Here is a 6,000-nt window from a genome sequence, read left to right on the forward strand (position 1 = left end):
ACGAAGTAACGAAGAATTAATAATTCAACTTTAATCCACTCGGTTCAATCTGAATATTCGACAAAGAATTGGAGAATGTTAGTGAAGGCCATTTCTAATATTTGATTTACTCTCAAACGTCTGGACCCTTTAGTGGCGTTTCAAACAGAAGATCTTCTAATTACGTTGAACAGGCTGCACTTCGTTCATCCTGGGTTCTTGCCTGTCAAACTAAAGATCAAACGTCGACATTCGATCAGGATTCTCTCAGGGCTGAACAAGCAGCTCTCTTTTACATACACCGGCCATGTTCAATCACGACATAACGGAGATGATGTAACGGCCGGTACATGGAGCACAGATTAAAAGAACTTTCGAGAAATTCTGTCGGTGAGCTTTCCATTTTGTGCGCTCGTCTTTTTCCGTGGTGTCGAGTATTAACGTGATTGGGTTACGTACCGTGAAGAATCGACAAGTCGAGCTCGCCGAACCATCAAAAGCTGGCTTTTCGTAAGACGAAGCTTCGGATTTCGCTATTTTGACTGCATCTAATGGAAAATATCCTTTTTCGGATTACCGTCTTGGCTACGTTCTATTTTCCTTTTTTTTTTTCTTTCTTTTTCTTTTTCATCTGATCCAAAGACAATTTTAAATTCGATCTTCATCTTTGAAGGAATTTTATAATGCAAGTAGCTCGGATTCGAAAAAAACATCGAGAAATGTACAAACGTGATTTGCTTTGTTACAATAATACACGTAGAAGCGTAATAAAATATCTTTAGATTTTCTTCCAAGCGTTTTTTAAAAGCGAAGGAACGATCGAATATTTAAACAAGACATTGAGCACTTGTTTATTCGTTTACCGTTCGCTGAAATAAACTCCAAATATATTGCCACGAATCTCCATCGCTATTGAATCAAATGGTAAATTAGTAAGAAATCGTTTCATTGTTATTAGTTAGTATTGGATCATCGCGCGTAATACGAACTATTTTAACACATTATAATATGTATCGTACTAAGATTTATAATTGACTGTGGGCTTTGGATTTGCAAATATTTTTTGGTAAGTCGATCGATAAAATTGTGCGTTGCGCGCGATATTCAAACTATAACTACAATTTATCAAACGAGATATTTGAGTAACAGCGTGAATCATTTATTTCAAACGGAGTTAGTCGAAGTTGGAATATCAAGGAATATTATTCTGATAAATTATCGTGGTATTTTAATAGGTGCTTTTATGATCTGGTGGTATTCGTTAACGCAAAGAAAAGAAATATCAGATGGAACGCAGAAAGAAAAGAAATATTAGATACATCATTCATTGTGCGAGAAAGAAAATGAAAATACTTTAGGGAAATTAATTTCTGCTATTCCTTGTCATAAATCATGTTGCAGGCTATTTTTATTACAATAGCCTTTTACTTTCGTATTCTTTCGCAATTTTTTAAGCTTTTTCATTTTTTTTTTTTTTTAAGCTATTAAACCAAAAGGCTAGAAAGAAGAACGTATTTTAAATATCAACCTGAAACTCGTACGATGTTTCTACTAAACGCACTAGCGCTATCGCTACGTATGAATTTATCTGTCGTTGCGCGTATATTGTCCTATAGAAAATGGTACGAGAGGCGCCACGTCCAATCACGTTTAATTGTCTACTATCCTCCGACTAATCGACTTAAAACTAGCGTGTGACCAAGCCGAAAGTTCTCGATACGCGGATCAAATTCCTAGTATTCGAGTTTGTACTGGCCAGAACCGGTTGATCCCCAAGGTGGAGGATCGTTAGAACCGTTTGTTCCATTATGAGCATCGAAACGTTACGAAATTGGGAAATTTTACGACTGTCTAGATCGACGATCTAAAAACGAAAAAATTCATCGCGTAAACATGTACACTCTTAAAGTGCTCGCTGGGAAAATCGATTCTTCCCATTGAAAATTCCACAGATTTTCAATCTGTTAATCGAGAACGTCGGATCAATTGATTATCGAAAAACGTTTTTGCAATGGATACGATCTTCATTATTGTTTCGTAACTTTATTGCTAAGCGATAATTAAATTTCTATTTTTGTCGCACAGAGTAATTAGATTACGTACTAAAATCGCGATAATTAGTTCGAAAGACAAACAAGGGAAAATGATTCGAACGAACAGAGAACGTTCAATCAAAGAACGGACGTGGCCATAAAGTTTCAAGCCTACTGTTCTTCGATTCTACTTGTAAATTAACGAAGAGAGTGGCGATTTCGTTCTCTGCAGCTGTCACCGAGAACTCGAACTACTTGCGACTACCGCTTCTTGTTAGCTACCGTAGATGATACGAACCCAGTCGATCAAAGCTTCGATCCTATGTATAAAGTACTCGTGCTCGTTGCTGGTTACAGCAATTCACGTAAACGTGAATTCGTACGTGGCAACAATATAGAAAGAATTTACACTTCTTTTTCGTAGAATCTTCTGGAAATAGTCGGGAAACATTTGGAAAAATGTTTCCTTAGTTAATTGAAAGCTGAAATTGGTAAAGCTCTCTTCGGTTCGCAAACGTTCAAAGACACTGATGCCTTTGTGATGCAAACTAACGGCTGAACTTAAGCTAGACGATCACGTTTTTGATGCGGTTCATGTTAATTTATCACTTAATCTCGCTGTCTGAGGCGCTCGTAAAGCCTCCTGTGAGACAAAGGATCCTTAACTGGATTCGTAACCAGACGCTAGTAACAACCAGCGAGTCGATGAATTAATCAAGTCCTTTGTATCCTTGTCCGGCGTCAACCAAGTGACTACGTAGTTTTAGCCAACATTATCATATTGATTAATTCTTACGCGTTTAGCCATTTTTAACGAAACTTACGTAATTTATGGTTATTTGCGAACAGACTTGCGTGCGTATATTCAATCGATATATTCTAATGCGTTAATTCTTTGCCTACAACTTCTCCATTATCATAAAATAATAATACTTCACCAAGTACGTAAATAAGTACTTTGGGGAAAAAAGAAAACAAGTAAGTTTCCAACATATTCTCGCGTGTACGTATCAAAAATAACTGATGGTTCTCTTAACGACGTGCAATGACTATAAAAATTATTTGCATTTGCCATTGTACTTATTATAGAATTCAAATGCTAATTAATTAGATTCAAGAACTCTTGTATAATTACAGTTTGATAATATGAAAATGAGAATGACGAGAAGAACGCTTTATCGGAGAACAAGCGCGTGTGTGTACCGATACTTTTCGTAGTCACTGTATTTTCCTTCTAGCTGCCGCTCTCTAGTTAAACGAAATTCTCGAAATTATTTCCCTCGATCCCGGCGCGTTCTTAATTTTCCTCTTGGCGTTTCTTACTCCCTTCGATGCCATTCTCTCATTCAGCCGGTCTGTTTGTTCCAATCCCATAGACTCGGTGGTCTTTGACGCTTTGGATGCATTCGATTTCCCTTTCGTCCCTTTTCACCTTTCACCCCGTCGTCGCCGCCGCTTTCCTCTGCCGGCTATTTTATCTTTCATTCGTCGGCTTTTCTTTTTGTCTTTCAATCCAACGCGCAATCGGCCACTTTTCTCCTTCAATCTAGTCCACGATAAAAGCCCACTTTTGATCTCGGTTGGCCCTTTCTCATGCTAGTTACCCCTTTCGTTTCTGCGTGTTCCCCTTACCTTTACCTTTCTTCCTCCCCATTTCTCGGTCGTTCCACTTTCGTCTTTCAGCGCTTTCCTCCGCTCTCTCTCTCTCTCTCTCTCTCTCTCTCTTTTTTATTTTATCCTCTTCTGCTCTTTTCTTCGCTCGATGTTTCAACGACGTTCCCGTTTTCTCCGCGCGACCACGATCACTACATCCTGATTCCGCCCTTTACCCAGGATCCTTGTCAGAAGCCAGTTAACACCTTTTCCCTGTCTTCGACTCGAATATCTGCTTTCATTGGGAAGTTGGCGGTGGACAACCTCCGGGAAAGCGCCACGACGACCAGCAAAGACTTTCCAACAAATTTGCGCTACGAAATCCCGGCTTCTCGAGGTACGTACACGCCAACGAAAGATATATTAGATCTTTCGTCGAGATCGCGGTCATCTAGAAGTTGTTCCTCGATTAAGGCTGTTGCTACGTGCACGCACTCAGCGATATCCTTCGACGTGTGGGACTTTTTTCGCGCGAGAAATTAACTCGCGATGAGATAATAGATTTACTTGACGATCGATACTCGGATTAACGGTCTTTCGTGTATTTTATTCGCCGCTTTGTCGTATATTTCTGTCGGTATGCGTGAATAGCTTTAACCATCGATAGTGGTATTTCTTTCGCTGTTGAATATCTTTCGTTTCTATCGGTTCGTAATTTATAAAGAATAAGCGGTGTCGTTAATTAATTTACTACTTGTGAATAAATCGCGGATTTTTGTCACGCGTTTACAGGGAATTCGGAAAGTGCGGAAGAAACGTGCACGACACGTATATTGTACATAAATATATAAATTATCCAATGTAGAATATTTATGATATTTATCGGGTGAGGCAAATTTCTGTTTCGCTCGCACCTTTCTTTAATCGTATTCGTGAACGTACGAATTCGCATAAATATTCGCAGTGTATTTATAAGTTGCAAAATGAAGTAACATTGTTAATTTTCCGGTGTATATATATAGCCATAGGGAGGAATTGAAACGAGCTGTAGAGATCGGAAGCGCGTTAATTTAATTCAGGAACACGAGTGCTGGACGCAGCGTAGAAAGCGATGAAAAAACGCCTAACTGTGACGATGTGCAGGGTACAGGAAAAGGCCGGAGTATCAGGGCGTACGGGAAAATAAACTTTCGCGGCCATTACCGTCGGCATCTATATTTAATCGGGTCGCTGCGGGTACAATAAAATTCCGCATCGATTTTCCATTAATCGGCTATTAGTATGCAATAGCTAGTTTGTTCGTGTACGAGAAATGACTTTGGTCTCCTGAGATAATAATAAGGCAGCAATCGTCCCGCGAGGACGTTCCTCGATAACGTGTAACCACTGACCGAGAACTTCATTTATCGAATAATGTACCGTGTAATTCAACGAATTTGTCTTATTATCCTGATTACGAAACGCCTCGTCGACATTGTCTAATTCTTCAATTGCTTCCTTCCTCTTCTATTCTCTTCCTCCTGTCTGACTTTCCAACCTTTTCCAGACCTCGTCCTGTTAAATTCGTTGTGCGAACCGATCTATCGTACAGCGTATCCTTGGTTGCTCGCGAAACAATGGATTATTTTCTATTTCACGCAATCAATGGCAATACCTGCCTCGCCAAATAAATAGCAATTGGGATAACCAATGCTTTCGTTCCAGTAGCACTCAACATTGATAAACGATATGGGATTAATATTCAGACGCAGCACTATCTCTGTATTTGCTTGCATAAGAGATTATTCAAATAGCGTGTTGCTTATTCTACGAGAATACATATGAACCATTTATCGTAACTTGAAATTACGCGAACTGTTTTTTTCCCTAGCGAATAACGTCCGATTGTTTTGGATTGTTTTGGAACCCGGAAAGTTCGTTGCGTTTTTTAAGGAATTTGATCGACAAGAACGATTATGTTGAAAAGTTTTCCGCTGAAAAACCTGAGAGGTTGTGGAAGGATGGAATATTCATGTTAAGCGAAAGATGGAGAAAGCTCGTGGAACAAAATGGCATCTATATAATTCGATAAATATATATCGAATGGAAATGTAAATCGGAACGAACTTTCCGTGCGACCCCGATATTTCAACAAACAAGAGATTGCCCTCTTTCTTAGATTCCGCGCGGTCTTCTTCTTTATATCTTCTAATAATATTTGCAAAATCGCATGGAATACTTGACGTATAGCGTAGAAAATGTATAATGTAGGAAAATATATAAAATATTCAAAGCAGGATCATACTCGTCGTGGTATTTAACGTACAACTACCGAAGATGCAATAAAAGTATAAAAATATAGAAAGCCGCATTAAAGAAGGAAATTTAGAAAATTAACATCACGAACTTGCACGCT

Source organism: Bombus impatiens, unplaced genomic scaffold, assembly GCF_000188095.3.
Source record: "Bombus impatiens unplaced genomic scaffold, BIMP_2.2 scf_0155, whole genome shotgun sequence".
Lineage (NCBI taxonomy): Eukaryota > Metazoa > Arthropoda > Insecta > Hymenoptera > Apidae > Bombus > Bombus impatiens.